Here is a 12,340-nt window from a genome sequence, read left to right on the forward strand (position 1 = left end):
TAACTCACAGTTTTCTATCTTTTCCTGGGTCTCATGCTTCAGAAGGAATTAAGTGACTTTATTTTGTTTATGTTCCCCACAAGAGTTTCTAGCCTCATACCCCATCAGATTCTATGAAGTTTTTAACTAAAATTGTCCCTTAAGCGGTTGATTACCTAAGTTTCTTCTTTCAGTGATGGCAGTTTTCATCAGATCCTTTATTCACTTCTAGCAAATATGTTACTTGTTCTCTGTGACTATTCCCTAAGTCTCTCACTGGTTCTTTCTGTTACTCTTGACAGTTCCCAGCAGCTGTCAGTGGCATCACTCCCTGGGGGTCACAGATCTCAGAAGCTCTTACCAGAAGTTCGTCAGCAGCTTCTCCTGAGAGTCTCAACAGGGTCTCTGAAACAGCCTTTAACAGCAGCTATCTGTGGCACGGTTCTTTAAAAACGTACATCTGAAGGAGCTTCTTCAAATTGCTTTACACTTGCATTAGGGAAACAGATCTCTGGGTCCCCAGCAGTTTCTCTTCTCTTGGAGCTTTTAGGAAAAATTTTCCATTCTGAAAATTCTTGAAATGTGAAATAGAATATGGCGTATCTAAAAACTACCTGCTGGTCAGACATTCAGTAAATTTGCCAACCTTCCTTATGAAGAGAGTGTCTAGCTAGAAAGCCAGCCAACTTACCAACTGAATCTGATAACCAGAACAGGTGGGCCTATAGAATAAGTGAGAAAACAATACCACATTCTCTAACTTCTTATACAATGGCACTGAAAGATCCACAATCTGCTTAACTGCTTCAAGTTAAAATCAAGATTCACCAGTGTATATGAAACAGGCTGCATAAAATAAAATAAACCCCTAAAGCCATTTGCAGTTAATATTGGCAGAAACAAAGGAAGAGCTGACTTTGTGGTTTGCCTTTTGTGAATTTTCAGTGCTAACTAGTCAAACAGAATAAAATATAAAGTGATGATAGGACATCTCTAGTATACACCAAGGGAATCTACAATTTCACTCATATGATTTCATTTTCTAGGGTCTGAGGGTTTTCAGACAGAGTGATGATAAGCCAGACTTTATCAGTGTCTAACTACCCAAAACATTCCTTTTAAGCAAGTTTGAAAGCTGCATTAACTCTTTCAGTGGAGTAATTTTCCCAACAGTACCCTGGTGGCCTGAAAGGCAATGTAGCTTTCCTACATATCTCACTTTCCTCAATTTCAAGGCACAAGTCCAATCAGCCTTTTAGCTGCTGGAGAATTTGCTTAGGTAAAATTGCTCCAGATGTTTTCCAGTTTATTGCAACTTTGTAAAAGGTCTAAGATCTATATGTACATATTATCCAGCATAATTAGTTCTCAAGAATGAACAAGATACTCTTTAAATATCTGATTCCCAGTTAACATTTTGGGAAGATTTCACATTAGCATAAAGCTTAAACTTCTTAACAGGCTGTATGGTTATCTGTCTAGTTTGCTAAAGACTGTCTTGACTTCAGCTCATTATGCCAGCATTATCATTAATGGTGCCCCTGTTTACTCTTAAGATATGTCCTTGTTTGGATGAAAATGTATATGGCCACCATTATTATTGCATCATAAAAGACCTGTGATGAGCTGGCCTTGTCTAATGCTGCAGACGCACCTTCTATCACTCCCCCTTGTCTTTCATTGATCCAGCTACACTGAACTTCTTGCGATTGCCTGAATGTGTGATGCTCTCTCAACTTTGCGCTTTTGCTCATAGATGGATCATCCTACTCAGCACTCTCCTTTTTACGTGATTCTTACCAGTTCTTCAAGGAGAAGCTTCCCTGCCATGTCTCCCTAAACTTCTTTCTATTCCCTTGGTCAGTGCTGACGTCTCTGACAGACCCTCCTTGCGACCTTATGCATGTCCCAGCTCTCTCTCATAGCATGTACATTGCTTCTATATGTCTGTCTACTGGCCTGTCTCTTCAGGACATAGCAAACTTTCTGAGGGCAGGGACACTTTGCATCATTTTACCCTATGGCCCTAAGGCCTGACATATATTTAAAGGTTTTCAAATGTTATACATGAATAAGAAATGAATAAATAGAATGGACAATTGTTTATTTTTAAATTCATAACTATATTGTGCCATAATAGTAAAAAGAATAATCTAGCTAGTATCTAACTCTATCTAATCTCCTGAAAATAAAAGCTTTTCATCAGAATATAACAGATCCTGGTTTGTATCACTTTATATGAACTCAATATAAAAACATCTGGATTTGTGTTATACATGGATTCTTTAAGACATTATTACTGACTTTAAACAAAGGATTTTTTTTTTCAAAACAAACCCCTTTGTTGGAATTTAAAGTGTAAGCTAATTTTCAAAATATTGACTAATAAGCTACCTATTAGCAAAATACATACACCTTAAAATGAGGCATATATCTTCAGAGATAAGTACATACTCAAATAAACGTCAAAGTATTTTTAATCGATAGAATCCACAACTCTGACCATTCATTTCTGTACAAATCAAAATGATTTTTAGAGGATGTCCACATGGCTAGCAGCATCAAAATTCTGAGAGTCATTCCAGCTATGAATTTCTGACAAGCTGATCAACACAGTCCGTCTATCCCCAGGAAAACATGATGGGCAACCTGCCTGCCTGCAGTATTCGTCATTCCACCCATGTCTTCCTGTACACAGATATCAGGGAGTTGTTTTAACAATTGCTATATTTTTATAATATCTCAAAATTGTCTGCTACTCTGCATGTAGTTCCATTCAGTATTTTTAGGAATTCAAGGCTTTAAAAATAACAACAATTAAATATGAGCTATGGAAGCCTGTATGTGATGTGCCAGGGGATGGATGGGTCTGTCCATCTGTCTGTCTGTCTGTCTCTTTCCCTCTCCCTCTAAATAGATATAGATATGAATATATATAGATATAGATGTTTATATATATCTATACCCATCTATCTACCTACCTATCTATGTCCATGCCCTGGCATACCACATCATATTTTCTTCATTCACATATATCCATTCCTGCCCTGACAACTCACATTTACTGACCCCATGACACCCTCCCCAGCTCACTAGGGTTCTGACCCTCTGCACTGGGCTGTCCCACTGTGTGAATGCCCTTATTACACATCTCAGTCTCTGACCTCTAACACCTAAAACTGATATCCCCTTATGCCATTTGTTTTTGCCCGTTTCTGGTCCCCTCCAACACTCCAAGCTGATTTGGCTCACTGCACAGGTCTAATACCCCGCATTGATGTCCTTTAAAATCTTTAATGGGTCTGACATCTCACACCTGACTGTCCCCTATGTGAAAGCCCTACTCACTGTGCTTGGATCCCACAATGCCCTATGGGGCTCACTCGCTACCATATTGACACCCTTCCCACCTCTCTTGGGTTCTAAAGGCCCATTCTGAGCTATCTGACCACTCAGATACTCTCTCTGCTTCCCATAAGCCAAGCCAGCTGCCCCTCTCATGCAATGCACCCCTCTCCCTTGACACATTTAAGCTCCAACTTCCTGCATGGTTTACTTCCCAGTATTGTCACTCTCATTACCTCTCTCAGGCTCCTACACCCTGTGTCAGCCCTTCCCACACCCCCCACCCCAGTGGACCCTTTTCTCTTCCCACTCAGGATCTGACTGCTTGTGCTAGGCAGACATCCTGTGGGAATGTCCTTTCATGATGTATAGGCTCTGATACTGCCCACTGGGCTGCCTTCCATGTGAGACTTGCACACTTAACTTATGCCCTAACATCCCAGGTCAAGCTGTGCTCTAATTCCCCAGTGTAGATACCTTCTCACCTTGCCTGGACTCTGACACCCGGCTCTGGACCACCATTGCTCCCCATTTCCTCACATGCTAATGCTTACTTTACTTGACTGCATCCAATGCTTTTGGATTGAATTGAAGGGAAGGGAAGGGAAGAGAAGGGAAGGGAAAGAATAAAAGGATGCATACTCACTGCTAATTTATGCTGCATTTTATTTTAATGTGTAAGATACCTTAAACCCTATTTTTAAATTACTCTTGAATAAATAAAGAAAATAAACAACTTTGATTTAAGTGAGCTATATATAGACTCAAATGCATTACCATGATGTTCAACAATTTGTGTCAGAAAAACGTATTTATCAGAATAATGCCTTACGAATTTATAGTTCCAAAGATGATTCAGATTTAAGCAAGTTTCTCTTGGATGAAGGCCAGTTTTCCCTTTAAACCTCTTAAACTCTTACCTTAAATTTCTTAAGAAAGCCACAAGCTGAACTTCCACTTCATAGTATTTATTCATGTGACACTGACAAGAACTACTCTGATTTAAGAGCAAAGGGCAGTGATAAGCAGAATGAAATAAATAGTGATGAGCAGAATAAAATAATTATCCTGAACAATTTAAATATCACCTCTTTCAAGAGCTACTGGATCAAATGCTAATTTTTTTTTAAAAATTAAGTTTGCATTTAATCCACTTGCAGAAAGAATATTAAGGCCCATTAAGTGTCAATCTATAATGGAAAAGTCATAACTAATTTGGAGACAGGCTTTTATCCATTAATGTACAGACAGCAGTACCTGCTCCACCACTGCTATGAATCAGCATGAGAAGTTCCCATTAGACTGAAATGACAGCAGATTTCAATTCAACATGTTGAGACCTATCCACAAGTTTTATGTATTTTTGTACAGATACCCAGTGAACTTTCAGGAAAATAACTGAGATAGCATCTCTAAGAATTCTACTTGTGAGGTCACAAGTGTCCCCTCTGAGCTCTGTACTGATGAGGATAGTCCCTCCCCACTTTCCCTCCCCGCCCCTCTCTTAGCCCTTTCCTCCCCTTATTCTATAAACAAGCACCAATATACTTTCCTTAGAAACAAACTTGAGTTTATACATTGCTGAAAAACAAAGCACTCTAAAACAGTGGCTAAAAGTAACAACAATCCTGGGCTTCCTAAAGGTTCATTCCTTACTCTTCTATGCATACTATTATACTGTGTGCTCTCATTCTAATTTTCAAGATTAATTCTGAAGATGATCTCAAATTTTGCCACAATTACTATAGGCTCTCTTCCAAATTTGAAATTCATATTACAATGCCACACTGAGATCATCATTATCTTCCTATCCCCATTTTTCTGTGTTTCTGCACTGCCCTTACTCCTGTGGTCTCTTGTTGATGACATTAAATCTACCCATTGCTCAAGTCAGAAATTCTGCCACTCTCATTCTCAAAACTGGTCAGTTAGCAAGTTCTCTGGACCTTAAAATGTTTCTAAAAATCTCACTGTCCTTCTGCATTCTATTTCTGTGGGCTGGTGAACTGACTCCTTCTTGTCAGTTGGAAAACCTCCTTTCTGGTCACCCTGTTTCTACTAACTGCCCTTAGAAGTCTACCGCCCCCTAAAATACCCCTAAAACATACATGTCAGTATTTTTACTGCTAGAAGTTTTCAAAGACATCTTGCAAAATGTAAGTCTAGAAGACTTGGCATCATACTGATACTCTACTATCAGTGATATCCATTCCCAGTGGCTCTTCCACCTCCTGCAATGGACAGCTAGTTTCATGTCTCATATATCAATGACTACCAAAAGGACTTTTTTTTTCCATCTACCAGAAATAACTGCAGTGCTTTTTTTTAGCACTTCTGTAATGATTATGTTATAGCATTTATCAATCCGTTTTGTGTTAAAGTTACTTCCTAAAATGACTTTCTCCTCATTAGGATTATTATTCCATATTTATAACTTTCCCCTCAAGCATCTAAAATGGTGAATTGGTCATCTCAGATGTTAAATATATATTGAGTTAAAATGTGACTATGGGATTTATGGCAAAGGTGACTGACTACGAATTGGAATGTGAAATCGATTGACTTTTTGGTAAGTGGCAAAAGCCGATTAGATGTTCATGTAAAGAAAAATGAATCTTCACTCCTACTTATAGTATAAATACAAAATAATTTCAGATAGATTGCAGGTCTCAGTGTAAAAGTAAAATAATAAGGCTTAGAAAAGAAAGCACAGGAAAAAGTATTTTATAGGATACAGTAAACACTACCCACAAAGACTATAAAATCATAATTGAACTGTGAAAAGACACCATTAAGAAAATGAAAAGGCAAGCGACAGACATGGAGATGATATCTGCAATCCTGTGTCTGGTTAATGATTTTATTTTGAATATATAATGAATACTACAAATTCAGCTGAAAACAAAATATATAACCCAATAGAAGAATAGACAAAATACTTGAACAGGTCTTTCACAAAACCAGATATCCTAAGGTGGGGTGGGGACTAAGTTTTATTACTCATCCTGGAAATCCTACTAAAAGAGTATAGCCCCAAATCCAAGTTCAGATTATGTGGAGTAAATAGCACTCACATCTACTGCTAAAGGCAGTGTAACATTGTCAACTATTTTGGGGAAAAAATGGTGCTATTTAAAAAACTTGACCATATATAAACCCTATAGCCGAGAAATTTTACTCCTAGTTATATACTAACAAAAATGTCACCAAAAGACAGGCACAAGAATGTTCACAAACTCAGTATTCATAATAGCCCCAACCTGAGGCTACCCAAATATTCATCAGTGGTAGATGAGATAATACGTTGTCGTACCATCATACAGTTGAATGCTGTATGCCAACAACAGTGAAAAACCACAGCTACCTACAACAATATAGCTGAATTTTAAAAACAAAATGAAAATTAAAAAAGCCAAAGAGAAAATTGTGTGATTCAATCTTTGTAAAATTCAGGAACAAGGAAAATATTATTTTATATATGTCCAGAGGATAGTTATCTTTGGCAGAAGTTTGTGACTAGAAGATGGCATAGGGAATCTTCTGGGAAGCTAGTAACATTCTGTATTGTTTTTATTGTTAGATGTTTTGTTTTGTTATTTTCATTGTTTTTTATCTGGGTACTGGTTACACAGATGTGTTCAATTTGCAGAAATTCATAGATCTGTACACTTATGATTTCTGTGCTTTTTAACATGTACATAATACCTGAATAAAAGTTTAAAACTGCTATATAGAAAAATACCTATGTGGACATGATTATCTAAAATATATAAATAGACATCAATCTACAAGCTGTCCTATTACTATAATACAAACTTTAGCTATATGCTTGCATTAGCACTAGGGAAGCAGAAATTATGAGGAGTCCCAAGAGAACTGGAATGCCATTCTAAATATTTGGGAGGTATGATGACCCTGTGGCATGTTGCACCTTCAAAGAGAAAGAGGCTGTGTGTGTCCCTGGCCTATAATTAATTGTAACTGTACTCCAGGGCTAAAAAAGAAATTATTTGGGATCTTAATATCAATGCCAATGACCCAAAGAATATATAATATGCCTCATTTACTTTACATTTTGCTTTTATGATTAATTTTATAACTATCTTAGATTCTTAAAAATACTCTCTGTTGACTGTGAGTGTAGGGTGATGGGAAGTTGGCTATATAATAATCAGGAAAAATTCTACATACTTTTCTTGAGGAAATAACAAAAAAATGTTCATTGACCTATTTCTTTTCTATACTTGGTTTTAAAGATTTCTTGGATTGGAAGCCATTCAATTTTTCCATCTAAATATTAGTTAAATTTTCTAACTTTAAAGTGAATTTGTATAAATGTAATGACATCTAAGTTAGTAAGATAAACACTGACGAGTTAAGGTAAATATACCTCAGGCTTGAAGCTTCATACTATCTATTGGTATGTGTAATAAAACATAAGAAAATGGGATTCAGAATCAACAAATGACAGCTATTATCAGTAATAATAAAATATAAGAATAATTATTAATATATTTCCTTAAAATAAGAAAGGAATTAAGTTTTATTCATACTTAATAAGTGGATTGACAGTATACAGCAAAATCAAAATTTTAGCAAAGTACTCTGTATTGTAATCCTTGAATCTAATATACTCAAAACTTTGACCCAAAAAATTTATTTCTTAATTTCTACTATCTGATCATCTTTCTTCTATTTTTTTCTATTAGTTTCAAAGCCTCTGATAAAGCATATTTAATGTCCCTTATAAAAGAAAAAGCTGAATAAATTCAAGCTTCTTTTATACCTAGATGGCTATTGGGTAATTAATACATTTATTTTACTATATAATTTGGATATAAGAATTTGTATAATCCAAAAGATTGGGTTTTGGAGGAAGATATATCTAAGTTTAATTCATGTTAACTGCTCCAGATGGACCTAAAATGTTTAGAATCTCTGGATGCCTTAGAGACCTGTGTATGCTCCTACACGTGTGTGTGTATGTATGGGGGTGTGGGGGAGTGTGTGTACACATATACTATACTGCAAATACCTATATAATTATTAGCACATATCTTTTAGAAATGGAAAGAATCTTCCCTTTATCATTTTTTTGTGATGCAGTCTGGAGAATATTCCTTCGTGCATGTGTAAAGCAGAAATGTAAAAAGTGGACCCCATATTAAAAAGTATACAATCATTTTTTTATTATTAAACTTTCCAATTTCAGCCCCAAATTAACTGATACTATATTAATGTTAAGTGTGACTAATTTAGAACTCTGCTTATAAATTTTTTCCCATTTTCCTTCCAAACAGATTTCATTCACTACATTTTCCAAATTTTACATTAGACTATAGATTCAAATTTAATGAAAGCACATTCCAGTTGAAACACAAACTAATTGTATGATATGGGAAAGTAGCTTAGTCCCTCTGAATAGGTGGTACATGGTCAGTGCTATGCTGAGCATTTAACATCACTACACCTCATTTCATTAATCTGTAGAATCTAAATAAAGATACTTTGGGTGTATAGAGAAAAAAAGTTTATAATCAACATGAGGTAGCTACTATCATTAATAATTATAGACTTTAAATATTATTTCTTGTTTACTCTTCATAGGTAAGTGAAATATATAACAGAACAACTAAGAAGATGAATGGATATATCTAAGGTACATAGTTAAGAAACAATCAGATGCCCTATTTTCTTCTCTTCATCCTTTCACTCAAAATACTTACTGAGTACTTATCAATTTCTAGATATTGTGCCAGACACTAGTAATATAAAGATGAAAATTGGGACTTCCTGGTGGTGCAGTGGTTAAGAATCTGCCTGCCAATGCAGGGGACACGGGTTCGAGCCCTGGTCCAAGAAGATCCCAGATGCCACGGAGCAACTAAGCCCATGCGCCACAACTACTGAGCCTGCGCTCTAGAGCCCACGAGCCATAACTACTGAGCGCTCGTGCCACAACTACTGAAGCCCGTGCGCCTAGAGCCTGTGATCCACAACAAGAGAAGCCACTACGAGGAGAAGCCCGCGCCCCACAACGAAGGGTAGCCCCCACTTACCACATCTAGAGAAAGCCCTCACGCAGCAACAAAGACCCAATGCAACCAAAAAAAAAGATGAAAATTAAAATTTCGTCTCTAATAGGGAAAGCAGACAAGTAAACTAAATGTTGCAACACAGTATGATAATTGTTATGATAGAAATATAGATAGAGTTGCATGGCTGTGGGGTAGAAGGGCATCTGAAAAAGAGAAATGAGTCATCATGGAAGGCTTTTCAGGTGATGAAATGCCTCAAAGAACAAGTAAGAGATAGGTACTACAGGAATGTGAAACAATAATGGCAAACTCACAATGGCTCAAGAGTAGGGAAAACTTTGTGTAAGGGGCATTGGACTTGGTGTACTTCTCTACAGAGATTGGTGAGAAATGCCATTGGGAAGGTAAACAGAGGTCAGATCATGTAGAGCACCCTCTTTGTATTACACCAGAGTCTGGGAATGCTTCTATAGGTAGCAGAAAGCATCAGAAAACATTAAATAATTGGATGATATGATCATATATACATTTTAAAATAAGATACATTACAGGCAAAGAAAAAATTCTAGAGTTTATTGTTGGAGGGAATCCTTTCACAATGTATGTGCCTATTAAATCATCATGCTGTACACTTTAAATACCTTGCAATTTTATTTGTCAATTATGCCTCAATAAAGCTGAAAAAATACTAGATTAAATGAATGCTATTTTAATGGAAATTGCTGCATATGATTGACAGGTTTTGTTAAGAAACTGGAGGTCAAAATTAAGCAAAAAGGATTAAGAAAACTATTAAAGGAGATTATACAAGTTACCTATCAATTTCCCATAGCTGAAAGAGATTAAAAGGGAAGAGAAACAGAAATACATAATAAATACAATATTAAAAATAGTTGATTTTTGCCCTGATGGATACCTATAATATCAGTACCACTGGATTAACAGACTAAATTATGGATGGCATCGTGGACTTAGTGTACCACTCTTCTGAATATTCTGTTGTGTTAAAAATTTAAATATATAAGTAAAAATACAAATACTTGTAGGCCATATGTTCCCTCTACTAAGAATTTAGAAAAAGAGGAAGCATTCCACTGATCTCTACAGAACTACTTTTGTCAACATGATAGCTGAAAAATAGTTGCCTCTTGAGTAGTTCATCTTAAATTAGTTCATCCTAACTTGAACTAATCGAACTCACTGTAAAATTATGACTTTGGGTCAAAATAATATTAGTCAATTGAAATGGATACATTTTTGCCCCACTTACTTTTAAGAGAAGGAATCAGTATCTTCCCAGATAGCTAGCTAGCTAGCTAGATAATGTAAATGTAGTGATGAAACATAGCAGTTATACTGAGAGATTTTCCTGATTTGCATGTTCTGAAAGGACCATTTAAACATTCTCTTGTTTTCTAGTACTAATTTCTTATTTTAAAAAATTATGAATTGTTGACGGGTAAAGATGTTTGTAACACACTGGCAAATGTTAGTGTATGGAAGAACAAGCACTGAATATAATCATCTAGTATGCTGAACACTGACGTGAAACAAGTTATTTTTCTCTCCTCTCTATGAAATGAGATCAGGAAAGGTTGAGAAAAGCCATGGAAATATCAAAGTACAGGTTATAAGAGCAGGGACATGATAAGTAAGAGAAAGATTAAATGATACTTCTGAAAGGACCAGTTCTTTTAACCAGATCAGACCATTCAGTCACTTGCTTCCATATAGATATCTGAATAAGAAGTCCAAATAATTAGAATATTCAGGCTTTTAATTTTTTGTGTTTGTTGAGTGCAAATTATATCTTTGCTACTTCAATTGGTATTTCTCTAACAATAACTGTAAATTTGAGTGTGCATTATTTTGTTTTTTAACTTGAACTTCTGTGAATTGTCTATTCATATACACAATTTTTTTGCTTTTGTCTTTGTCTTGAATATATGTGATCAATTTTTTTATATTATAGATGGTAATTCATTTTTTGTCACCTGCATTACACATTCATTTTTTTTCCAAAGTTGTCACTTTACTTACTATATCTTTAAACTTAAAAATATTTTTTAAACTTTAGTTATATATGAATACTTTTTTGCTTTGTAAATTCAGGATCCAAATCGTAGATAATTTCTCCAAGTATAATTTCCTCAATTTATCTGATAAGATTTAATTTTCTTTTTATATTTATATATTTAATACACAAGTATTTAACTTTATTATAAGTAGATACACATTTTTATTTTCTTCCAGCTGGTTAACCAATGTGCCAGCACAAATTATTTCAAATCCATCCTCTGCCTACTGAATTAAAATACATATATACATATATGGGTATATATATATCAAATTTTCTGAGATATATTTCTTAATTCTCTAATTTGTTCTACTGACATATATTGGATTGTTCTATAAAAATGCAATTTAATTGGATTGAATAGGCTTCTTCATTGCCCTCCTTTCCCCAGTATTTTGTGGCCATTCCTTATCACAATTTTTTATGTAAAATATAATTTTGAAATACTCATTAACATAGCTCTCAGACCATCTATTTTGGTATCTTTTGATAATACATTTTAAATCACCTTTCTAAATTCCTCTATAGTGGTTGACCTACACAAGTTTTCCACTCCTTGGGTTAATTGACTTATTATCATTTTCCTGGGAAGCTAACCTTTCCATTAGTTTCTCAAATTCCTTGCTAAAGTGGATAGCTCTGGTGCCCCAACCAGTCCCTATTCAGGGACATCAAGATCAGCAGCACCTTCTAACAGTTGACAAATATTTGCCTCACTATGAATTGCCTTCAGACACAGGAAGTTGCCCTGCCAAAGTTTATGTCCCTTTCCATGAAATGGTGGATAACAAACACTGGATTGAAACAGGGAAACAAAGACTCAGCCCCCTGGTCTTAATTTTGGACAACTCCAAAGGATCCTCCCAGGTTCACAGCTCAATGTAGGATTGACTTCAGGCTT

This window comes from Eubalaena glacialis, chromosome 5 (assembly GCF_028564815.1).
Source record: "Eubalaena glacialis isolate mEubGla1 chromosome 5, mEubGla1.1.hap2.+ XY, whole genome shotgun sequence".
Classification (NCBI taxonomy): domain Eukaryota; kingdom Metazoa; phylum Chordata; class Mammalia; order Artiodactyla; family Balaenidae; genus Eubalaena; species Eubalaena glacialis.